The sequence below is a fragment of the Ranitomeya variabilis genome, chromosome 1 (genome assembly GCF_051348905.1).
Source record: "Ranitomeya variabilis isolate aRanVar5 chromosome 1, aRanVar5.hap1, whole genome shotgun sequence".
NCBI lineage: Eukaryota > Metazoa > Chordata > Amphibia > Anura > Dendrobatidae > Ranitomeya > Ranitomeya variabilis.
Window position 1 is genome coordinate 682716804 of NC_135232.1, and position 26997 is coordinate 682743800.

Consider the following 26997-nt stretch of genomic DNA (forward strand, 5'->3'; position numbering starts at 1 on the left):
CTGTTTAAATTGTCTTAACTTGTATTGAATTTATTGTCTGTACATGTCCCCGCTTAATTGTAAAGTGCTGCGGAATATGTTGGCGCTATATAAATAAGTTATTATTATTACAACATTTCTATTACCTGTATGCCCATAAAAATAGCTGAAAAGTGTCCCAGGAGGTGACAGATTCCCTTTAATCTCCTACATCACAGCACCCCGTGGGCTAAAGAAGATGCTATACCAGAATAACTTTTTCCAGTTGATCTTTTTGGAAGAGATGAACTGTCAGTCTTTGTACTTAATTGACGAGCGGCTGGATGAGACGCAGGACACAATTCTAATGCCAAGCTGTCTCTGCGAGCTGTAGTGGTAGCACTCTGAATCAGGGCAAATATTGAAGTGGGAATAAGATGGTGGGGGGTGCAAGGATCTCTGGCTACTTTCCACACCAAGGCAACTCTTCTTCTTCTCCTCCTTCTTCTCGTCCAGACATTGACAAGGTTCGAAAAAAAGATTTTGATTTTAAATAATAATTTTCTCCTTCAAACTTTGCTTTTGTCAAAGAATGCTCCCTTTGCAGCAATTACAGCATTGCAGACCTTTGGCATTCTAGCAGTTATTTTGCTGAAGTAATCTAGAGAAATTTCACCCCACGCTTCCAGAAGCCCCTCTAACAAGTTGGTTTGGCTTGATGGGCACTTTTTGCGTACTATATGGTCAAGCTGCTCCCACAACAGCTCAATGGGGTTGAGATCTGGTGACTGCGCTGGCCACTCCATTACAGATAGAATACCAGCTGCCTGCTTCTTCCCTAAATAGTTCTTGCATAATTTGGAGGTGTTCTTTGGGTCATTGTCCTGTTGTAGGATGAAATTGTCTCCGATCAAGCGCTGTCCACAGGGTATGGCATGGCGTTTGCAAAATGGAGTGATAGCCTCCCTTATGCAAAATCCCTTTTACCTTGTACAAATCTCCCACTTTACTAGCACCAAAGCAACCCCAGACCATCACATTACGTACATCTTGCTTGACAGATGGTGTCAGGCACTCTTCCAGCATCTTTTCAGTTGTTCTGCATCTCACAAATGTTCTTCTGTGTGATCCAAACACCTCAAACTTGGATTCTTCTGTCCATAACACTTTTTTCCAATCTTCCTCTGTCCATTGTCTGTGTTCTTTTGCCCATATTAATCTTTTCCTTTTATTAACCACTCTCAGATATGGCTTTTTCTTTGCCGCTCTGCCCTGAAGGCCAGCATTCTGGAGTTGCCTCTTCACTGTAGACGTTGACACTGGCATTTTGCGTGTACTATTTAATGAAGCTGCCAGTTGAGGACCTGTGAGGCTTTGATTTATCAAACTACAGACTCTAATGTACTGGTCTTGTTGCTCAGTTGTGCAGCCGGGCCTCCCACTTCTCTTTCTACTCTGGTTAGAGCCTGTTTGTGCTCTTCTCTGAAGGGAGTAGTACACACCGTTGTAAGAAATCTTCAGTTTCTTAGCAATTTCTTGCATGGAATTGCCTTGATTTCTAATAACAAGAATAGACTGTCGAGTTTCACACGAAAGTTCTTTTTTTCTGGCCGTTTTGAGAGTTTAATGGAACCGACAAATGTAACGCTCCAGATTCTCAACTAGCTCAAAGGAAGGTCAGGTTTATAGGTTCTCTAATCAGCCAAACTGTTTTTGGCTGTGCTAACATACTTGCACAAGGGTTTCAAGGGTATTCTAACCATCCATTAGCCTTCTTACACAGTTGGCAAACACAAAGTACCATAAGAACACTGGAGCAATGGTTGTTGGAAATGGACCTCTATACACCTATGAAGATATTGCATTATAAAACCAGACGTTTGCAGCTAGAATAGCAATTTACCACATTAACAATGTATAGAGTGTATTTCTGAATCATTTAATGTTAGCTTCATTGGGAAAAAAAACTGTGCTTTTCTTTCAAAAATAAGGAAATTTCTAAGTGACCCTAAACTTTTGAATGGTAGTGTGCCTCGCCCCCTTCTTGTACCTCGCCCCCTTCTTGTACCTTTTCACCAGATAGGGTTGTCGAAAAGCTGATGTCATCAGAGAAGGAGGTTGTTGGCCTCGGCTGTACACAGAGGCAGATGCAGGCAGTTTAAGGTTGTGATGGTGGCGAGTCGTACATATGGGAGTGTGCAAGATGGTAATATCCCACTATCATATTAGCTTGCAGTGTGGCTTTAAAATAGAAAATAAAATTGTACGATTAAAATAAAACAGCTGGAAATATTCATCAATATGGTACTATTTGCTTATTTTGGAATCCGTATGTTTTCCTTGACTGATTCACATCTCTACAACTATTTGCAATAGTAAAACAATTGATAGTTAGAGCCTCACCCCCAATTTATTTTGTCTACATGCCAAAGGAAAAGTGTAGTAACTGGTCTAAGGTTCTGCTCTTCGCTAGATTATTAACAAATGAAAAATAAGATTAAAAAATGAAGTAAATAAGGATCAAAGCGATGAGCTGCACAATTGTTCCGATATTGAATTTGTCGAGAAAAATTTTCACTTTAAATTTAATGGTTTTATCGTTCACTTTACTGTCCTAAGGTAGGCTAGGTTCACACACAGTGATTCTGGCGAAAATCCAGATGCAGTGCTCAGCAAATAGCACTGTATTTGTGTGAACCTAGCCTTATAGACACATGAGCACCGAGGCTCAATTCATCATTTGAACTTTTTTAAAGTCGCTTTTCTTTTTTGTAATTGGGCATTCGTTGCCAGATTTTTCGTCAAATTTTTAAAAATGGCGCACACTGTTCATGAATTTTACGCAGAGTCAAAATTGATCTTTTTTTTCCGTCTTGAACTGTTTATTTTTGAGACTTTTTAGTGCAAAATGATACAAAAAAAACCTGACGTACATAAAATAACTCCAGGGATATACTGTAATGTTGCACATAAAGAATCAGCCACAAACGTCTGGAATCTCTAAGCGCTGCCCGCAACCGCATGGTCAGTCTGGTAATGGCGTGACCAGCTGATCTAACATGTCTGGGGGTGTTCCTCCCAATTCTCTTCCTATTTATGATGTGAGGTGGGAGAAAGGTTGAACAAGTTGAATTTCAGAACAGTCTACTAGTGGCTTAATTGTTGTCTGACAACTTGGAGCACGTAGACTCTGAGCCTAGTGTGTACTAGGGTCAGGAAAGGCAGCGGTCTGTATGTGTATAGCTTGCTCAGTAATGGACAAATGGCATTGGTTGACTTCCGCTCTTGCGGATTAAGGCAAGTGAAAGCTCTTAAACACTGAGTTAGCTGAATTGCCTTCATTTTATTATTTAATTAGATGAAGAGTTATTCTCCGCTTTGTTTTGGCTTTGTACTCCTCTGACTTGCTGTAAGATTTTGTGCTTCTTAAAGATTGCCAGTTTGGACCTGCGTCATTCTTGCGCCGCTGGCTGCTTTCCTTCTGCAGCTTTGGAGGAGAAGCTGGCTGCTTTCCCTTTGCATCATATGGAGGAGAAGCTGGCTGCTTTCCTTTTGCATCATATGGAGGAGAAGCTGGCTGCTTTCACTTTGCAGCATGTGGAGGAGAAGCTGGCTGCTTTCCCACTGCAGCATATGGAGGAGAATCTGGCTGCTTTCCCTGTGCAGCATATAGAGGAGAAGCTAGCCAGATTCAGCAATCCAGCCAGCTTCAGAACAGCACTTGCAAGCTCTATAGTAAAGAGCTTGTAAGCATGCTCTCCTTGCCTAAGAAACCAGCCACTTCTGATAGACTGCAGCGGTGGCTGGTAACCTGAATTACGAGCAGTAAACACAGAACTGAAAGTTCCTCTGTTCAGACTCCTAACTATGGCTGTGATGCAATTGTGACCATAGTCTTACTCGGTAATGGTTGTACATAATCTAGGGAGAGTCTCGCCCCGTGGAAAATCAAATATTCTCCAGTGAAAGGACTTTGCCAATAATGGCATAAGAACTTGTAGCATTCTCTTAGCAGTTCTCCGTGATGTAACTACATACAAGGGAGATAATTGTTTATTTTAATTTTTTTTCTTTATTTATATATTTTGAAAGCGAGATTATATTTAGCCGTGCACACGAAACCCGACCATTGTGTAAGAATCGTCTCTTCATTCACTCCGAATAATCTCCTCCATGTATTCAGTTGAAGGGCGCTGTGCCAAGAAGAACAGGTTTGACCCGTCTTTAAGGATTTACAGCCCAGTAAACTGCACAACTGCGTAGGCAGAGGTCACAGCAGAGGTCAGAGAGTTTGTTCTTCATTTCTGGCATTGTATGATGGTATTCCCCAGAAGTTTGTACAATTGCAAGTTCCAAGAAATAAAGTTTAAAAGTTGTTTTTTTTAAGGAGTTGTCTAGTGAAAACAAGTTATTGGCTATCCATAGCATAAGCAATAACTTGTAGATCGGTGGAGGACTGACCTCAGGAACATGCACCAATTGGCAGAACAAGACACTTTTAATCTCATTAGAGTGGAGTAGTAATGCACATGCCTGTCCACCACTTCAGTCATTCTGTATGGTGCTGCTGAGTACTGCTCCCAGCTTTTTCCGGGACCCCCATAGAAAATAAATGGATTGGCAGTTGAGCATCCGAACTGCTACTCCATTTTGTCAAGGGGATAAAAGTGCCCCATTCTGTTAATTTGGTGTGGGTTTGAGCAGTCAGTTGCCCACCGATCAGTAAGTTAGCACCTATCCCATAAATAGGTGATAACTTTTTTCACCAGACAACCCCCTATAATGCACTACCCACCTTAACAACATCCCATTGCCTCACTGCCTCTTTAAGTGCCACCTTCCATTAGTATGTGAAAAGGCAGTAATTATTCACTCCTTTTGGATCATGATTCACTTCCTATCCTATTCAATTCCCTCTGCTCCCAGAGATGTAGCAGAAGAAATTGAGTGGTGTCAGCGTTTGACACTAATTAACTGTTTAGATGCTGCCATCAGTAGCGACTGCTGCATGTAAAGCGTGTGACAATGCGAGATTGCTCCCTCTGTCACTCCATTGGCTCTCTGCACCGTGGTCATGGGGTGCCGATGGTTGCTAGACCATGCCAGTCATATCTGGTGTCACAGTCATCTGTAACGACTAGTATAAATGTATTATTTATCCCACACGGAGAGCAGAGAAAAAATTATACAAAAAAACTATGCAGGAATTGCTATTTTGGTTAATGTCTTTTCAGAAAAAATGAAAGTAAAAAGATGTATATATCTAGTAACTATACCATCTACAGCTTGTTACACGTAACAACCCTCTCAAACAGTTTTGTATTCCTAAAACTGAGAAAGTTTGTTTTCCAGATGACAGGTTCACTTTTAGATTATTTTTTCTTTGTTGGATGAATACAATATTCTATGTACTCCATTTTATACAGTGCATCCCACAAAAAATGAACATGAAAAATGGTGAAGTTATGGCTTTCGACATGCTGGAAGTAAAATAATAATAATAATAATAAACAACTTTCAGCCCACTCCTTAAATCTTTGTCCTTCATGGGTAACGGATCCTTACAAATTCCATTGATTATTTCCATCAGGTTTTTGACAATATTTCTGGTTTCTGTTGTACAAGCTATAAGGCTTTGAGACCTGCTAAGATGAATTCCTGTGTACAGTATATGCAAGAATTGGTAACATTTGGTTAGCGTAACAATTTCCTAATGTATTTACTTAGTTTCTGGTGGTTGTCTGATCAGAGCTGTGAGACTTCCCATTTAGAACGTTACTGAAGCTTTTTGTATACTAGAAGTATAAGACAAACAGGTCATTGGGGTAACATTGGTTGGGTCCTCAGAAATTATGTAATCAATCCTTTACCCTTCATTTTTGACAGTACACGAACTGACACTGATGTGACCCTTAAGATATGGGATATGTTTCTAAATTCTGCTAACAGAATATCCCTTTACATTACGTGTAAAGACCGGAGCGCGCCAACGGTATTTTTTTCTTTAAAAGGAATCTGTCAGCTGGGTTTGCGGCCTGAACCATGGGCAGCATGCATCGGACGCCACCTGCATTATTGTAGCCTGTCTATTGTTGTTTTTTTGTGTGTTATTTTTGGGCAATTATTGTTTTGATCATTAAAGAAAAAAAAAAGGAATCGTAATTATTTTTTTCTCATCTGCAAAAATGTGATTATCACTGGGGTATTCTGACCCTTTCTTATTGGCACTGTCCCCTTTTGAACACCTCTTTGTCGGATAATCATGCTTTTATATGTAGAGTTTCCTGGGCTGAGTCTCGCTGATTTTTCCCATATGCTGCTCACAATGCATGAATAGACCTGCAAAAGAATTGTCAGAATAAAACCAACAAAGCTGAATTCTTACTAAATAATCTTCCCAGAAAGAATACCCAAAACCCTTAGACCTGGCATGCTGAATTCTCCTCTTTATTCATAATTTTTTTTTAAATGCTACTTGTTTCATAGGAATTTTCTGAATAAGCTGTTGTGTGTACATGAGGATTATCGCTGTATCTGCCGCATTATATGACTTATATCCTGCTTTAATAAGCAGTCTCCCCTCTGCAGGCTCTCTTAGGCTATGCCATAACCTGCCGACCCCAAACTATCAGCCTCAGGTTTTCACTGCACTGGTATGTGGAGACCAGTTACTATATCCCTCCAAACACTGCACACACAGAGAAGGAAATATTCTCTTCCCCAGGATCTCTTGAGCGCATGCTGTGCTGCTGTGACTCCAGCTCAGGAGTGAGATGGTAGAACACTTACTAGAAGCTGCTGTAGCACCTCTGCATGTCTGTCTCTCTTCAGTTATTGTTAACTTGATATGTTCTGTTTACACAGGATGACATACTGCCGAGAACGATTTTTTTTTTTTTTAGGCAAGCTTAAATCTCAGTTCCCCCAAGGAGCTAGTGTTTTGCTTGCTCCAAGGGTGATTGGCAGTCTAGTTAGAAAGGCTGATAATCATGGAAACGAGCACTCGCTAGTTCACCATTATCAGCGAGCATAAATATACCAGTCACACTTTAATCCCTTTAATCTTTACATGTGATGCAGATGTCTGCAATGTTACAAAGCCAACATCTGTCTTTAACCACTGAGCTCTGGTTGCTGCTGGGAACCATTTAAATACCACTGTCCATCTTGCAGGTTCAAGTCCTCTGAGGGGACTAAAAAACAATGTATATGAAAAAATAACCTTTTAAAAAATAAAATTTGCAATCACCCTGCATTTTTCCAATAAAAAAAATTAAACATGTGGGATCTCTGTGTCCGTAAATGTCTAATTTATCAAAATATAAAATTACTTAACTCGATCGGAAAATGCCGTAACTAGGGTTGAGCGACCTTAGCTTTTTTAGGATCGAGGTGGGTTTTGTGAAACCCGACCTTCTCGGATGTCGGATCGTATGGAATCGGCCGATTCTACTGTAAAGTCGGGTTCCGGACCCGGAACACGAAACCCAATGTATGTCAATGAAATTATTTTTTTTATTCTCTCTCTCTCTCTCTCTCTCTCTCTCTCTCTCTCTCTCTCTCTCTCTCTCTCTCTCTCTCTCTCTCTCTCTCTCTCTCTCTCTCTCTCTCTCTCTCTCTCTCTCTCTCTCTCTCTCTCTCTCTCTCTCTCTCTCTCTCCCCTTCTCTCTCTCTCTCTCTCCCCTTCTCTCTCTCTCTCTCTCTCTCTCTCTCTCTCTCTCTCTCTCCCCTTCTCTCTCTCTCTCCCCTCCGTGCAAGGCATATGTTATTTTTTGACTCCGGAAATTACTACGTACGGGTCTCAGATAATTAATTTTAAAGTCCTGAGGAATATATTGGTGTAATATAAATAAAATTAATATTAAAGTGGCGACACATAGTTTTATTATTTTTTGCAAACTTTTGTATTTTTTATTTTTCTTCACTTAAATGGAAAACAAATTTATACTAATTTTCTATTACTATAATCATACTGACCTGGAGAATAATGATTCGGAGTCATTGTTAACACAGAATGAGCATTGTAAAAAAATAAATAAATAGTCATGTGCACAAACCCATATTGTGTCCCCCATAAGGTCATAAAAGACCATTTGGGGTTAGCGCTTCTGTTTTTTTTCTTTAAAAAAATCTGAGATTCTTGTACAGTATATTAGCCCCAGTTACACTGGAATTTCAGCCTCCTACCCGCATAGCAGAGCTGAATGGGTCTCCTAGTACTTAGTAGTTTCTTGCCTGCTCCCTCCCTACACCCAGCGATCACATGAACGCTGGATTTGGAGGAGGAAGTGCTGTTAATGTTTCCTATTACTGTAGGCACAGCGCTTGTTCAGTGATGCATATACAGCGATTGAGAAGGCAGAGATGGTAACAAACCATTACTATCTTCTCTATGGGAAGCCTACCTGTATCGGACAGCCAGTTCCCCGCTACCACAGCTGCATGACAACGTCACTGCAGAGTAGAATGCAGACTGCCAGGTCATTTCTTGTCTATAGGAAGTCAGGAAGTGGTTAAAGGGACAATTTTACTAATTATACTAGTGGTCCCGCTATATAGGTCCTAGAACAACAATACAAATAATATCTGTCTTTGTAGTAATCTGAGGTGCAAGAGCTGAGAAATCAGGCTTTGAAATCCCATGCAAATTATCCTGGTGCGTTGGCAGCTTGTTGATATATGCAAAGTGCAGTGACACGCCCAGCGTCGGACTGGAGCACCTTGGGCCCACCAGAGAAAATCAATCTTGGGGCCCACTATGTAGCTACATAGAAATAGATACAAGACCACCAATTGTGCGGTAAAAAGCACTAATATCAGGGTATAATATAAGGTAGTTCACATCTTAATTATGTAGCAAGGGTTGGGGTAGCCCCCTCACAGAATATAATTTAGCCCCCTCATAAAATATAACGCAGTCCCCTCTCATAGAATATAATGCAGCACCCCACAAAATATAATGCAACCCCCTCAGGTATAACGCAGTCCCCACCATAGAATATAATGTAGCACCCTCATAGGGTATAATGTAGCCACCACAGAATATAATGTAGTCAACTGAGAGAATGCAGCCCCACCACAATATAATGCAGCCCCCCGTAGAGTATACTGTAGCCCCCTCACATAGTATGATGTAGCCCCCCATAATATAATCTAGTCCCCTGAGAATAATGCAGTCCCTCCACAGAATATAATGTAGCCCCCCTCATAAAGTATAATGCAGCCCCTCTCCACCTCCATCATTGCCTTCTCCCCCACCACCCCTATCATTCTCCCCACCACCTCCATCACTGCCCATTCCACCACCTGCATCATTGCCTCCTCCCCCACCATCATTGTCCATTTCATCCCCTCCATCATCACCTTCATCATTGCCTCCCCCACTACCATCATTGCCCATCACCTCCATCGTTGCCTTCCCCACCACCATCATTGCCCATTTAATCACCTCCATCACTGCCTCCCACCACCACCATTGCCCATCACCTCCATCATTGCCTCTTCCCCACCACCATCATTGCCCATTACCTCCATCATTACCTATCACCTCCATCATTGCCTCCCCCACCATCATTGCCCATCACCTCCATCATTCCCTCCCTCACCATGATTTCCCATCACCTCCATCATTGTCTCCCCCACCATCATTGCCCATCACTTCCATCATTGCCTCCCCTCACCTCTATCATTGCCCATCACCTCCATCATTGCCTCCCCCACCACCATCATTGCCCATCACCTCCATCGTTGCCTCCCCCCCACCACCACCATTGCCCATTTAATCACCTCCATCATTGCCTCTTCCCCACCATCATTGCCCATCACCTCCATCATTCCCTCCCTCACCATGATTGCCCATCACCTCCATCATTGTCTCCCCCACCATCATTGCCCATCACTTCCATCATTGCCTCCCCTCACCTCCATCATTGCCCATCACCTCCATCTTTGTCTCCCCACACCACCATCATTGCCCATCACCTCCATCATTGTCTCCCCCCACCAATATCATCGTCCTTCACCACACACACACACAGCTCACCGCAGCAGCAGCTCCTCATCACACACACGCACGCGCGCACTCTGACACACACACACACACACACACACACACACACACACACACACACACACTCTCTCTCACTCTCTCTCTCACTCTCGCACACACACGCGCACACACACACCACAGCTCACCTCCCCGCAGCAGCAGCTCATCCCAGCAGCGTCTTCCTCGCTGGATTCCTGGAAGCTTTCTGACTGAGACAGCTGCACGCTGGATGATGACGTCATCCAGCTGGGTTGTCTCAGACAGGAAGCAGGACGCCGGGAGGTGAGCTGCTCTGTGAGTCTGTCTGCCTGCGTGTGTATGTGTGCGGTGCAATGCGTGTGTGCGGTACTTTGTGAGTGTGTGTGGTGCGCCTTTACATGCGGGCAGTGTTAGCTGCACCCTGCGGCTAACGCTGCCCACTATTAAAGAGAAATGGTATTCACGCCTCTCCACGCCCATAGGGGCGTGGGGAAGCGTGAATATTCATTTGGCTTTAGCAGCGGGGACAGGATCCTGTCTCCAGCTGCTGCTACTGGCACAGGGCGGGCCCCCTTGACTCAGGGGCCCTATAGCCACTGGCAAGGGGCCCCTGGAGCAGTGGTGGCCCTAGGCAGCTGCTGGCCAGTATGCCAGAAGGTGTCAGTGCCTGGGCCCACCGAAGAATCCTCTAGTCTTCCGGTGGGCCAGTCCGAGCCTGGACACTCCTCCAATGCACTTTCTGGATAATTTACATGCGACTATAACGCTTTATTTCTCAGCTCTTGCACATTGGATATGTAAGCATTTGAAAGTAACACACTATGGGCATAACTGCACCAAACTTTACAGGTTTCTCTTTCTTGCAAATTCTAAAACAACTAGTATTTTTATTTTTCCTCGTTGAATTTACTTCTAGGTCTGTGAGACGTCATACAGGACCCATTCATACAACTTTGTCATGTGCATGAGCCCTAAGGGCTTACTCCTAATGAAAGGGGGGAAAATAAAGAAATGAAAGCGACTAATAAATCTCTGCCAAAATGGAAATTCTGGAATATTTATAATCAGATGAATAAAGTAGCATTTCCTTCCGATAAACAAGCCATCATTTCAGACTCGCCCACTGTTAAAAGCATTGAGCCCGGAGATTAATTAGTAAACTCAGGAATGTGCTAGAGCAAATGTGTGTGATTGGCAGCCACATCTGTTCTAGCAACTGGTGGCCGCCTTACCCCGCTCTCCTGCTCGGAGATTTCCAAAAAGGCTTAAGAGTTCTCGGCCACATTCTACTTTTGTAAGTTGGAACTAATTTGCTGCCTGCGAAACATCCCCGGTTTAGTTAGGGATGGAACAGTTCAACTATTTTGAAATGGGATTTTTAAAGAGGCAGTGTCACAAAATAGAACGGCAAAACCATGTGATTGAAGTCGTTATCTTGTCCGGGCCATCCAGTCTTTACTAAACATACAGGATATATAGAATGTATGTGTCGTCTCAGGACAGACAAGTATATTCCCCCCGCTTTCTAATTACTGTGTGTATGATTGTAGTTGAGAATTGGATTTCTACAACATAAAAGAATACACTCAGGTGCTAATTTCAGATTAACATGTGAGCAGAGCCAGCTGTTACAACATGTTTTCACACGATTTGGTAAGATAATCCTGCCTGTTCCGGGTACTGTCATTATTTTGTTAAATTCACTGTACTTATTCGCCCTTTTCTTACTTTCGACTCTGCAAAAACTCTTGCTGTCTCACTTATTCATTCTGTCTGGACTATTGTAACTCTCTACTAACCGGCCTCCCTCTTACCAAACTCTCCCCGCTCCAATCTGTCCTGAATGCTGCTGCCAGAATCATATTCCTCACCAACCGTTACACCGATGCCTCTACCTTGTGCCAGTCATTACACTGGCTACCCATCCACTCCAGAATCCAGTACAAAATTACTACCTTCATCCACAAAGCACTCCATGGCTCAGCACCACCCTACATCTCCTCTCTGGTCTCAGTCTACCACCCTACCCATGCCCTCCGCTCCGCTAATGACCTCAGGTTAGCATCCTCAATAATCAGAACCTCCCACTCCCGTCTCCAAGACTTTACACGTGCTGCGCCGATTCTTTGGAATGCACTACCTAGGTTAATACGATTAATCCCCAATCCCCACAGTTTTAAGCGTGCCCTAAAAACTCATTTGTTCAGACTGGCCTACCGCCACAATGCATTAACCTAACTATCCCTGTGTGGCCCATTCAAAAAAATATATATATATATCAGGTTCCTCTCATCATGTTCTCATACACTTTATGCAGTTAATAGCACTCTATGTCTGTACTGCTACATACTTAGGCAGTTAAGTGGTTCATGCAGCTTTACATGAACACCCGAGCCTTACACTATGGCTGGTCCAAATAACTAAAGCAATTGTTACCATCCACCTCTCGTGTCTCCCCTTTTCCTCATAGTTTGTAAGCTTGCGAGCAGGGCCCTCATTCCTCCTGGTATCTGTTTTGAACTGTGATTTCTGTTATGCTGTAATGTCTATTGTCTGTACAAGTCCCCTCTATAATTTGTAAAGCGCTGCGGAATATGTTGGCGCTATATAAATAAAAATTATTATTATATTATTATTATTACTTAATGTGCGCACAGAGAAAAATACCTCATTTGTAGGTGATTTCTCAGTGTATGTGTATTTTGTATTTATTTTTTTTTAAAGGGAATCTGGTATCGCTTTCCTATCTGAAAGCAACATGATCTAGCGGTTCGGACCCTGATTCCAACGATGTGTCACTTACAGGGATACTTACTATAGTTTTATCTGCTGCTGATCTACCAGACCTCTGAAGGCTGAGCTCTGTATAACCCCGCCCACCACAGGCTGCTTTCTACAGTGTACAAAGAAAGCTGCCAATGAGTGGTGGGGGTGTGGCTGGACTAAATGGTGGCAGGTTTTAGTCCTCTAAAGATAATCTACTGCTGATAAGTTATTTTTATCAAATCCACAGAAAGCAATCTAGTAAGTGACACATCACTGAAATCAGGGTCTCTATCTCCATATTAAGCTGCTCTCAGATTAGGTGGTAACCACTTTCTTTTAAACACATCCTTAACCCCTTCATGACCGGAGCTTTTTTCGGTTTTGCGTATTCGTTTTTCACTCACCTTCTTCCCAGAGCCATAACTTTTGTATTTTTCCTTCAATATGGCCATGTGAGGGCTTATTTTTGGTGGGACGAGTTGTACTTTTGAACGACATCATTGGTTTTACCATGTCATGTACTAGAAAATGGGAAAAAAATTCCAAGTGCGGTGAAATTGCAAAAAAAAGTGCAATTCCACAACTTTAAAATTTTTTTTTTTTTTTTTAAATCATTTACACCAATGCTAAAACTGACCTGCCACTAAACATGTCTAGGTTCTTTTTTATCTAAGTGGTGAAAAAAAACAACAAACTTTGCTAAAAAAAAAATAAAAAATAATTATGCTATTTTCCGATACCTGTAGCGTCTCCATTTTTCGTGATCTGGGGTTGGGTGAGGGCTTATTTTTTGCGTGCCGAGCTGACACTTTTAATTATACCACTTTTGTGCAAGTATGTTCTTTTGATCGCCCGTTATTGCAATGTCGCGGCGACAAAAAAAGTAATTCTGGCATTTCAATTTTTTTTCTCACTACGCTGTTTAGTGATTAGGTTAATACTTTTTTTATTGATAGATCTGGCGATTCTGAACGCAGCGATACCAAATATGTGTTTGATTTTTTTTTTGTTGTTGTTTTATTTTGAATGGGATAAAAGGGGGGTGACTTAAACTTTTACATTTTTAAAACTATTTTTTTGGCATGCTTCAATAGCCTCCATGGGAGGCTAGAAGCTGCCACAACTTGATTGGCTCTGCTACATAGAGGCGATGCTCAGATCGCCTCTATGTAGCAGAATTACTGCATTGCTATGAGCGCCAACAACCATAGAGGTCTCAAGAAGACCCTCTGGCTGTTATGTCGACGAACCGATGACCCCCGATCACATGATGGAGGTCAGCGGTGCGCATATTTCCGACCCGATGCCTGGAAGCACGCATTAAATGCCGCAGTCAGAGTTTGACAGCGGCATTTAACTGCTTAATAGGCGTGGGTGGATCGCGATTCCACCCGCGCCTATTGCGGATACATGTCAGCTGTTCAAAACAGCTGACGTGTCAGCTTTGATGCGGGCCCACTGCTGGAGCCCACATCAAAGCGGGGGTACTGCCATTGGACATACTATCCTGTCCAATGGCAGTAAGGGGTTAACTACGGTATTATTTTGAATGCTTAGACAATCTCCAATGTTTCTAGTAGCCAAATCAATCTCTTCTTAAGATGGGAGCAATTAGGGAAGTTGGGAGGAGCGGCAGAGGGAAATCAAATTCCTTTTAAGCCTCTCTTGGCATCATCCACAGAATGATGGCACCATTTATGATACCTGTTTTTAGTCAGTGGAGTGAAAATGGAGCTGACATGATGGCTGCCAGCAAAATTTGAAGACATCGTTCCTTGCCAAGTTAAAAAAAAAAAAACAAAAAAACCCAGAGCACCGTCATTCATCGGGTTAAGCACATGCGCAGTAAGTCCAGCTTGTAAGGACTCATCGATCTGCGCACGCACCACTCCTGGGAGTAACGGCGCATGCTCGAGATCTAGGGCGGAGGGGCAGGTCACAGAGAGGAGTGACCTGTCAGTCACTTAACAGTGGGCCGGCAGTGGGAGGAGAAAGAGGGAGAGTGGCCAGAGAGCTGTAACTGCAGGCCATGTTCCCTGGACTTGCAAGCTCATTTACATAGATATTCCCCTATGGATTTCTAGAAACTGGAGAAACGGACTTATAATCTAAAGGGGTAGACATAATCAACATCTCGGGTTCCTGAAGCCAGGCCATTGTGTGAGGCTACCCTATGGTGCTCCAGCTGCCAGTCTAACCCTAACCAGGTTGCGCTCCATTCCTATGTACTGCTGAAACCAGACGACAAGTCTTAATGCCGCCTTTAAGTATTCCTTTCAATCCATTTTAGTCCCATTACATAAACAGTCCATTTAAACTTGTTTTGGGGGATTTTTTTGTTTCACAAACTAAACATGTCTAACAAAATCCTACCCACACTGTTTTAATTTCCAAACCATACACTCGTGCCAAGAACCAACACAGCGAATACATTCTGGACATTTGCCTGAATTTGACTAAACAGGCTGCAGAGCAGCTGAAATCTAGGCGAGCCTTCCTCCGCCAGGACGTTTCTCAGACTTTTCGGCTCTTATTTCTGGCTTTTTACCATAGGCTGGTTTCACGATCGGGTTAGAGAAGACCTATAGACATCATGTCTTCAGAGACTTCGGATAGTGTTCTGTTTTTTTCCCTCCCTGAAGACATTATTTCTGATAATAAGCCACTTTGACGGCCTTATAAAATAATGGGGTGGAGAGGAACACGGTCATTTGGGCAACTGTTGTGCCTGAGAAAGCTCTAATCTAACTTTCCAATGAATGAATATATTCATGTCTTTGTAAAAAAAAAAAAAAAAAAAAAAACACTGTAATGGATTCTTCATTGCTGAAAAGGCCAGAAAAAAAAATCTGCCAATTGTCAAAATCATAGAAAAAGAAATCAAGAAAAGACCTCCCAAACAAATTATTAAAAAAAAAAAATTTTTAAAATGAATCTTTGAAAGCGGACGTTTTTTGGCCATTTGTAAAAATACATTGTGCACACACCCTAAACAGGGGCTGTAAGCAGACTGACTCTGCAGAACTGGTGAATGTAATAGATGGGAGACCTGCAGCAAAGTGGGAGCCTCAACTGCTGACACTCGGGCTTGTGCAGCGTGAGACCACGGTAGTGTCAGCGTCGAATACCGCAGAGCCCTAGCCTAGGTGATCTGTTATGATCCGGTGACCTTGGAGCCGCATGAAACTTTCTCTGGAGTAGGTGGAAACTGTACTGACCGCAAATCCTGAACTAACACCGCAACTAGAAGTAGCTGTGGGGTATGCCTAACAAAACCCTAGACACCTCGACACAGCCGGAGGACTAAATACCCCTATAGATGGAAATAGGAATACTACCTTGCCTCAGAGCAGAACCCCAAAGGATAGGCAGCCCCCCACGAATAATGACTGTGAGTAGGAGAAGAAAAGACACACGCAGGTAGAAAACAGGATTTAGCAAAAGAGGCCACTCTAGCTAAATAGGAAAGGATAGGACAGAATACTAGGCGGTCAGTAGAAAACCCTTCCAAAAATATCCACATCAGATAATACAAAAAATTCCACAATCTGACTAAAGACGTGGAAAGAATATCTGCAACCCCAGAGAATCCAACAAGACTGAGAAAATACTGACACAATCTAAGCTGGACAAGAAAACACAATAGAATAGCACTGAATTATGAAGCACACAGCATGTGTGCCACAGAAAAAAAAACAGACACTTATCTTTGCTGATTTGGCAGAAAGGCAGGAGGAACAGGAGAGGTCCAACACCTCCCAACAACAATTGACAACTGGCAAGGACTAATGAATCCTGCACACCTAAATACCCCAGTCAGAACTGCAATCAGCAGACACACCTGACCAGGACTGCAACCCAGGGACCACTGCATTACCACCTACTACCACCGGAGGGAACCCAAAAGCAGAATTCACAACAGTGATCACTTTCACTGCTGGCAATAATGCTTTAGCCTCTTCCTGACTGAGCACTTATTTTTTTTTTTTTTCTCCCTTTTGTTTTTAAGCTCCCTCCTCCCAGTGCCATATTTATTTTTGTTTGTCCATTCACATATCAGCACGGGGGTTTGTTTTTTGCATGACAAGTTGTCTATTTTTACGTCAGTGTAATTGTGTGAGTGCTTGTTTTTTTGTGTGCTGGTACTAACTTATGTAATTGATATTATTTTGAGTTTTGCTAATTTTTAATTGCACCTATGATATAGTAATGGCGACTGAAAAATCACAAATATGATGATTCGATTATTTTTTTAAAATTTAAACTTATATCTTGATGAGACTTTTACAGACATAATGACACCAAGTTATATTTATATCTTTTTTTAATAATGTAATTGTTCTATTTTTAAACTGGTAAAAAGGGGGAGGTTGTTTAATAAAAAAACAAAAATTATATATATATTTTCTCTCTCTCTCTCTCTCTCTCTCTCTCTCTCTCTCTCTCTCTCTCTCTCTCTCTCTCTCTCTCTCTCTCTCTCTCTCTCTCTCTCTCACACTCACACACACACAATATAAATATATATACATTATAGATAATGACTTTTGGGATATATATCTATATCATATATACTCGAGTATTAGCCGAGATTTTCAGCCCAAAAGAATGGGCTGAAAGTGCCCCTCTCGGCTTATACTCGAGTCATGGTCGGCGGGTGAGGGGGAGCGACGCCTGTCAAATATTCACCTGCTCCCAGCGCTCCTGACTCGGTCCCTGCATGTCCCACGGTCTCCGGCGCCGGCACCTTCTTCCCCTGTTCAGCGGTCACTGGTACCGCTCATTAAAATTATGAATTTGGACTCCACACCCATAGGGGTGGAGCCGCATATTCATTACTGTAATGAGCGGTGCCACGTGACCACTCACTACAGGAAGAAGCTTCCGCTCCCCGAGACCGTGGGACATGCAGGGACCGCCCTGGGAGCAGGTGAGTATGTCATATTCACCTTTCCGGGTTCCACTGCCGCCTCGGCTTCTGCGTCCTCTGCAGTGACTGCTCAGGTCAGAGGGCGCGATGACGCATTAGTGTGCGCGCGCCCTCTGCCTGAACAGTCAGTGCGGAGAGACAGGACGCTGAGGAGCAGCGGGCAGCGACGAGAGGTGAGTATGTCCTTTTTTTTTTTTTTGTGCACCAGCATTATATGCTATATGGAGCGTCTATGGGGCCATAAAGAACTGCATGGAGCATTATATGGGGCATCTATGGGGCCATAACTGCATGGAGCATTATATGGAGCATCTATGGGGCCATGAAGAACTGCATGGAGCATTATATGGGGCATCTATGGGGCCATAACTGCATGGAGCATTATATGGAGCATCTATGGGGCCATGAAGAACTGCATGGAGCATTATATGGGGCCATAAAGAACTGCATGGAACAATTATATGGGGCATCTATGGGGCCATAACTGCATGGAGCATTATATGGAGCATCTATGGGGCCATGAAGAACTGCATGGAGCATTATATGGGGCATCTATGGGGCCATAACTGCATGGAGCATTATATGGAGCATCTATGGGGCCATGAAGAACTGCATGGAGCATTATATGGGGCCATAAAGAACTGCATGGATCAATTATATGGGGCATCTATGGGTCCATAAAGAACTTAATAGAGCATTATATGGGGTATATTTGTATATGGAGCATCTTATGGGGCCATAATGAACTGTGTGGAGCATTATAATGGGCCTATTTTGTACGGAGCATCTTATGGGGCCATAATGAACAGTATGGAGCAATATATGGGGCTCCTCATTCAATATGGATATTCAAAAACACTTAACCTACTGATATCTCAATTAATTTTACTTTTATTGGTATCTATCGTATTTTTGTTTTTGACATTTACCGGTAGCTGCTGCATTTTCCACCCTAGGCTTATACTCGAGTCAATAAGTTTTCCCAGTTTTTTGTTGCAAAATTAGGGGGGTCGGCTTATACTCGAGTATATACGGTGTGTGTGTGTGTGTGTGTATATATATATATTCCCAAAAGTCATTATCTCAGTAAATTAGATTAACAAAAAACACTTGCAAAGGCTTCCTAATTGTTTAAAAATGTGCTTTAGTCTGTTTCAGTAGGCTCCACAATCATGGGGAAGACTGCTGACTTGACAGATGTTCAGAAGGCGGTCATTGACACACCCCACAAAGAGGGTGTAACAACTCTGCTGGCATCATGGCATGGCCTCTCATCTCTCACACTATTTTACCCACTGATCCAGGTCATGATGTGGTTTCTGTTTCTTGCCAGCTCCATATTCTGTGCCTCTGCTCTCTGCATGCTTCCTGGCTGTGTGCATAGGGGGGCAGTGCCTGAACTCTCTGGTTCTTATAGGAATCAGGTGCATTTGTCTAATCTGTTTCTGACCAATTATCAAGGGACCTCCAGTATTTAGTGCAGCTCCACCCAGTGGTCTAGGCCTGTGCAATGTGTTAACTCAGTTTGTGTTTAGCTTCCGAGTTTGCCAGGCCTTGCGCTGTGTTTCCTCCCTCTCTGGAGGCTTTTCTCAGTGTTCTTGCCTTGATCTTATTGTCCGCCCTCCAGGAGGCTGTATATCCTGGTCCCTGTGTCTCTGTTCTTGTTCCTTGGCTTGTTCCATTACCTTGTCTGAACTTAGTCCTATCTCTGTCTCCTTGTCTGTGGCTTCCTTCACTGCTGTGTCTTTCCTTGTGTTCTCAGTCTGCTTATGCTCCGCACTCTTGCTGCTCTTTCTGCTCTGAGCCCTTGTGACTTTGCCTGGGCTCCGCTCTCTTGCAGCTTTGCCTCTGCTCCGCACTCCTGCGGTTCTGCTCCGTTCTACTCTGCTCTGCTGCTGCAGAGATCTCTTGCTGCAGCTCCTCTCTGCATTCCTTGCGGTTCCGCTCTGCTTAGCTTTTGCTGCTGCAGAAACCTCTTGCTGCAGCTCCCCTCTGCATTCCTTGTGGTTCTGCTCTGCTTAGCTTCTGTTGCTGCTCCATCTGCTGCTCTACCATTCCTATCTGTAGCCTTGCGATTCTTCTCCTGTATGAACAGGTCCCAACCTGTTCTTTCACACTCCATTGCTTGTTTCCGTACCTGCATCTTCTGTGTGAACAGGTCCCTACCTGTTCCTTCATACACCGTTCCTGCCATCCCTTTGTTCTCTGCCGTTCCTGCCATCCCTTTGTTCTCTGCCGTGCCTGCCATCCCTGTGTTCTTTGCCGTGCCTGCCATCCCTGTGTTCTCTGCCGTGCCTGCCATCCCTGTGTTCTCTGCCGTCCCTGCCAGCCCTGTGTTCTCTGCCGTCCCTGCCAGCCCTGTGTTCTCTGCCGTGCCTGCCAGCCCTGTGTTCTCTGCCGTGCCTGCCAGCCCTGTGTTCTCTGCCGTGCCTGCCAGCCCTGTGTTCTGTGCCGTGCCTGCTTGTCTACTCGTCCCAAGTTTCTGCAGTTCTCATCTGCCAGTCGCCCGCACCTGTCCTAGTGTTCCTGTCTCCCAAGTGGGATCAGCAGCCACAGCCAGACACCTCCATGGAGTAGCAGCTGTCTGCTGCACAAGCCTGACCTCACCATCAGAGGTTCCAGCGAAAACCCAGGCAGCTGTCATAGTCATGCCCCTTCCAGGGTAGTCTGGTTTGTGGCACAGTGGGGCCACAAACCCCCCAAGCTCACACCCACCAGACAGGGCGTGAGCGTGACAGTTTGACAGAGGGTAAGCCACAAAAGGTCATTGCTAAAGAAGCTGGCTGTTCACAGAGCGCTGTATCCAAGCATATTAATGGAAAGTTGAGTGGAAGGAAAAAGTGTGTCAGAATAAGGTGCACAAGCAACCGGGATAACCGCAGCATTGAAAGGATTGTTAAGAAAAGACCATTCAAAACTTTGGTTAAGATTCACAAGGAGTAGACTGCTGCTGGAGTCATTGCTTCAAGAGCCACCACACACAGAAGTATCCAGGACATGGGCTACAAGTGTCACATTCCTTGTGTTAAGCCACTCATGACCAATAGACAACGCCAGAAGCATCTTACATGGGTCAAGGAGAAAACAATCTGGACTGTTGCTCAGTGGTCCAAGCTATTGCTTTCAGATGAAAGTACATTTTGCATTTCATTTGTATATCAAGGTCCCAGAGTCTAGAGGAAGAGTGGCGAGGCACACAATCCAAGCTGCTGGAGGTCTAGTGTGAAGTTTCCACAATCAGTGATGGTTTCAGGAGCCATGTCATCTGCTGCTGTAGGTCCACTGTGTTTTATCAAGACCAAAGTCAGTGCAGCCGTCTGCCAGGAAATTTTAGAGCACTTCATGCTTCCCTCTGTCGACAAGCTTTTTGTAGATGGAAATTTCTTTCTCCAGCAGGACTTGGCACCTGCCCACACTGCCAAAAGTACCAATACCTGGTTTAAAAAACCAGTATCGCTGTGCTTGATTGGCCAGTAAACTTGTCTGATCTTAACCCCATAGAGAATCTATGGGGTATTGTCAAGAGGAAGATGAGACACCAGACCCAACAATGCAGACAGGCTGAAGGCTGCTATCAAAGCAACCTGGGCTTCCATAACACCTCAGCAGTGCCACCGGCTTCATCACCTCCAAAAGGAGCCCCGACCAAGTATTGAATGCACTTACTGAACATACATTTCATTAGGCCAACGTTCCGGATTAAAAAAAATATATATATATATATATATATTATATATATATATATATATAGGATTACATGGTGACTTTGGCTGTGAAACCTATTGAACGGCCAACGTTCACTAGATTTTGCTGATAGTTGTACAGGGAGGACTGTCACTCACAGAATTGCCAACATGATTGGTTCACTTTACATGAACGTTTTCCCATGAAGCCCAGCCACAGGCAACATGAGTGCATCAACAATTGCGCCATTTACTCACCGCTGTCAGCGATGGCAGCATTTAAATAAACTGCAGCAATCTGGGCTCGCTCCAGTCACTGCTGTTACAAGCATCTGTCACATATGGTGTGCACTCACCCCAGCTGTTAAGGGGTTAAAAATGGGCTCATGATGGTCTAACTTTTTTCCTCTTACTGCCATGGGGCATCAGGTGACTTCCATAACCAATCAGCAGTCACTACTTGGCTGCAGGGGTCACAGGAAGCCAGGACAGCTGCTGGAGTCTGGCAGGTAAATGTGTTTTTTCTATATCATTTTTATTATTATTATTTTCACTTTGTAAAGTAGTGTATAATCCCTGTAAGGTACAACACCAGGTTACCAATTTCCTCTATATGACTGTTCCTCCATGCTTTATCCTACTATAGTATACACTACTAGTGTGAGACCACCATAGACCACCTCAGGCGCGGCGGCCCCTACTATCACTGTCAGGACAATGAATGGCTCCAAACTTCCCAAAGTGCAGAATTCTTTTTTTTTTTCCTTTTTAGCAGCAGCAGTTAATGTGGGGAATGTAATCACAGCACAAATGTCCGTGCACTCGGCTTTCTTCCACTTGATAAGGCTCATTAAATTCTGAAATAGGTTGTGCTCCACTTTATTGTCTCTTAAAATCCCGGCCAATGCAAAATCGATGCGCAATCCTCCGTGCTGAGCCCAGCAGTCGCCTGCAGCAGCCAGAAGCCAATGTGTTGTTTCCTCGGACGTCCCTGCTGCATTTTGCTCTGTGAATATTCACCAGCGCTCACCGGATCATTTTTGTGTAGATTTGACTAACAAACTATTCCCCGATCTTCACCTTTTCTGCCGTCTATCATCTACACCCTGTATTATGCTGTATGCAAATATCTACAGCACACACCATCTCCATATGTTATTTTATATATCATTTTTTTTCTCTTTCTCTGAAGCCTTGAAATTTCCTACACTTTTTCCCAACATAGAAAGTAGGAGGTTACCCATTTGGTTCAGACTTTTACTGGCTGTTGCAGTTCTGTTCTGGGAATAAATCGCCAGATTATCAGCTGTTTTGGATTATTACACACCAGTGAGATTCGCCACTATAATTTTGCGACATTTTGCAAATTATTCACCCTTTTTTTTTTTTTTTTTTTCTTTTGATGGGGTGCGCTGCTGCTGATTGACAGCTTGGACCCACCTGTATGGTGCCCAGTAACCGAGCATGAATTAGCTTGGCTGGATGATCACAGCCAGGTATATTATTTTCTGAAGCGCTCTGGCGTTTCAGAGAAAGTATACCTTGTAAATCTGGTCAGGGCCATAGCTGGAGATCACACTAGTCCGGCTCTGCCTTTGGCCGGCTCTTAGCAGCATTGCTCCAAATGATTGACAGGTTCCTCCCTTGTGTGTACATAGGGAGAGGCCTGTCACTCACCTTCTACAGGGCTGGGAAGAGCTGGCCGGAGGCGGAACCAGACTAGTCTGATCTCAAGCTATGGCCCCTGGCCAGAGCGTTTCACAAAATAATATACCTGGATGCGATTCATGCTGTCCGCGGTCTTGGCAGCATGGATGCCTTTAAGAGGTTCCCTTTAAGAAGATTAGACCACCCCTTTAATGGTAATCCAAATAGAGAATAAAGCCACAAATATATAAAAAGTGCTCTATATATATATATATATATTTGGCACAGTAGCTCCGCCCCACCACATCACCACATATAATCCTGCCCTCCACCCTATTACCACACATAATACCGCCCCCACCACATTACCACACATAATACCGCCCCCCCCACCACATTACCACACGTAATACCGCCCCCACCACATTACCACACATAATACCGCCCCCCACCACATTACCACACAATACCGCCCCCCCACCACATTACCACACATAATACCGCCCCCCACCACATTACCACACATAATACCGCCCCCACCACATTACCACACACAATCCCGCCCCCACCACATTACCACACATAATCCCGCCCCTCCACCACATTACCACACATACCGCCCCCCACCACATTACCACACATAATCCCGCCCCCCCCACATTACCACACATAATCCCGCCCCCACACCCCATCACCACACATAATCCCGCCCCCCACACCCCATCACCACACATAATCCCGCCCCCCACCCCATCTCCACACATAATACCGCCCCCCACCCCATTACCACACATAATCCTGCCCCCCACCACATTACCACACATAATCCCGCCTCCCCACCCCATCACCACACATAATCCCGCCCCCCACCCCATCTCCACACATAATCCCGCCCCCCACCCCATCTCCACACATAATCCCGCCCCCCCACCCCATCTCCACACATAATCCCGCCCCCCCACCCCATCTCCACACATAATCCCGCCCCCCCACCCCATCTCCACACATAATCCCGCCCCCCCACCCCATCTCCACACATAATCCTGCCCCCCCACCCCATCTCCACACATAATCCCGCCCCCCCACCCCATCTCCACACATAAAAATCTCCACACATAATAACGCCCCCCCACCCCATCTCCACACATAATCCGGCCCCCCCACCCCATCTCCACACATAATCCCGCCCCCCCACCCCATCTCCACACATAAAAATCTCCACACATAATCCCGCCCCCCCCCACCCCATCTCCACACATAATCCGGCCCCCCCACCCCATCTCCACACAATCCCGCCCCCCACCCCATTTCCACACATAAAATTACCACACATTATCCCGCCCCCCCACCCCATTACCACACATTATCCCGCCCCCCCACCCCATTACCACACATTATCCCGCCCCCCCACCCCATTACCACACATTATACCGCCCCCCCACCCCATTACCACACATTATACCGCCCCCCCACCCCATTACCACACATTATCCCGCCCCCCCACCCCATTACCACACATTATCCCGCCCCCCCACCCCATTACCACACATTATCCCGCCCCCCCACCCCATTACCACACATTATCCCGCCCCCCCACCCCATTACCACACATTATCCCGCCCGCCCACCCACCCCATTACCACACATTATCCCGCCCCCCACCCCATTACCACACATTATCCCGCCCCCCCACCCCATTACCACACATTATCCCGCCCCCCCACCCCATTACCACACATTATCCCGCCCCCCCACCCCATTACCACACATTATCCCGCCCCCCCACCCCATTACCACACATTATCCCGCCCCCCACCCCATTACCACACATTATCCCGCCCCCCCCACCCCATTACCACACATTATCCCGCCCCCCCCACCCCATTACCACACATTATCCCGCCCCCCCCCACCCCATTACCACACATTATCCCGCCCCCCCCCACCCCATTACCACACATTATCCCGCCCCCCCCACCCCATTACCACACATTATCCCGCCCCCCCCACCCCATTACCACACATTATCCCGCCCCCCCCCCACCCTATTACCACACATTATCCCGCCCCCCCCCACCCCATTACCACACATTATCCCGCCCCCCCCCACCCCATTACCACACATTATCCCGCCCCCCCCCACCCCATTACCACACATTATCCCGCCCCCCCCACCCCATTACCACACATTATCCCGCCCCCCCCCCACCCCATTACCACACATTATCCCGCCCCCCCCACCCCATTACCACACATAATTAATAATTAACCTTATGATAAGATAGGGACAAACTTTTTAGGGTTTAAGCGGCATTTAGTTCCAAAAGTAGGTAGGTTGTTCATAGGCTGTAAGATTTTCCTACAGGAAAAAATTGGGCACACGGGAGGTGGTGGTCTCTTATACTGTCTTCTGGTATTCGTCTCCATTTTTTTCTGAAAAAGTCGTATGAGAATGGATTTCCTGGACGCAGTGTGAATACAGCCAGTCTTCCTACAGTTATAGGGGTAGTATTATTACATTTCAGGTATATAAAAACCATTGAAACCTTACTTTTAGACATGGGAAAGCAGAAGTATTACTGGTCAAGTTGATTTTCCCCAAAAACTGTTGGGTTTGGCACAGTGCGTTTCTCAGTACAGTAGTCCAACCACGGACGCACCACTCTTGGAGGGGTTTTATTGTTTGGGGGTGTCTGAGCATGGTCTATGGAAAGTGTGTAGTATAGTATTCATGAGAATAACTGGAGGAAAATGGCTGCGTGAGAAAGTGAGCAGAAAAGTGCAGTGCAGAGAATATATTTTTCATTGTGATGGACAAACCTTTCGGTCCAGTAATTGGATGTGCCTGCACTGATCAGGGAGGCGATGGCCTTCCCATGGCAGAGGATTGAAACGGTAAGGGTTACTCTACTATTGTAACATGTTTTTTAGCCCATTTACAAAAAAAATACTAAACAACACATTCAACTTTTTTGTTCATTTATTTTTCACCCCAAAATGTTTTCCAAATATTTGGTATTGGGGATTTCTATAAAGAGCGATGTACCTTGCCTATATCCTACCATTCGTGCAGAAATTTGGCCCCTTTATCCCAAAGTTACCAGTTTGCTCACACAGTAGAAAAGCAGGCGTGCTTCATATATTAGTGCTCAGTAAGATCTATTGGAAAAATAAGTCAAATGTTTTGTAAATAGTAAAAAAAACAATTTCGAGTTTTTAGTTGCTCTTGGAAAATAAAATAAAAAAAGGTACATAATGTTTCAAAAACGGAGTTCCCATTTACCTTCTGGCGCAGTATGTTATATTCGGTCGGCCCAGGGCCTGGATATTTTTTTTTTTTTTTTTGTATAGGAGTCGTAACTGGTTTCCTATGTTTCTAATTTCCACAGTCAGTAAACTTGACGTGAGAACTTGTGATGTCATAATGGCAGACTGGTGATTGAGTGCCCCCTGCAGGGCTGGGACTCGGAAGAATGACCTCTGCCTTTGCCAAAGCCAATTAGGCCATCAATCATGTCATTTATTCGCTTGGCGCTGTTTATCTAACATGTCTTGTCACTGCATGTTTTTTCCTCATTATTGGTTGTTCAGTAATTTGATAGTTTTCCGTATCCAAAGGGGGTTTACAACCTTAACCTTGTTGAGTCATTAGGACCCAAAATACCTCCTCTTAGGGCCTTCAAGGGTTAAAGTTGCGTCTTGTGATATCGCACCAAACTGCGCCTGTTGTGTCAGTTTTTTCTCTTGCTATTGATAAATGATATGTTTCCTGTGTCTTTTGGGGGACAGTATGTGACTTTAAAGGGTTACTGTTATAAATGACATAGGCAAGTTTTGATCCTCTTTCTATTTTGTTTTTAAAAACCCCTGGCCATGATAATATCATATTTGCCATAACCCTTGTCATCAAGTGAAATCCTGTTGTAAAGTGCGTTCCTGCTAAAATAAATAAAAAATAAACTTATATTATATGTGTATCTATGTGCATA

General features: G+C 44.4%; 1 protein-coding gene and 1 long non-coding RNA gene across 2 annotated transcripts in view; one reads left to right on the forward strand and one right to left on the reverse strand.

The window, feature by feature from the left end:
• The window catches only part of LOC143817160 (uncharacterized), a 31690-nt gene extending 4786 nt beyond the window's left edge, over window positions 1–26904 (reverse strand). Inside the window, exons 1-2 of the long non-coding RNA XR_013224082.1 lie at window positions 26292–26904; window positions 2027–2199 (exon numbers count right to left, since the gene is read on the reverse strand). This is a non-coding gene — a long non-coding RNA (uncharacterized LOC143817160). The remainder of the gene's footprint in view (window positions 1–2026; window positions 2200–26291) is intronic.
• Window positions 1–26997, forward strand: part of MNAT1 (MNAT1 component of CDK activating kinase) — a 161367-nt gene that overhangs the window by 54725 nt on the left and 79645 nt on the right. The window lies entirely within an intron of this gene.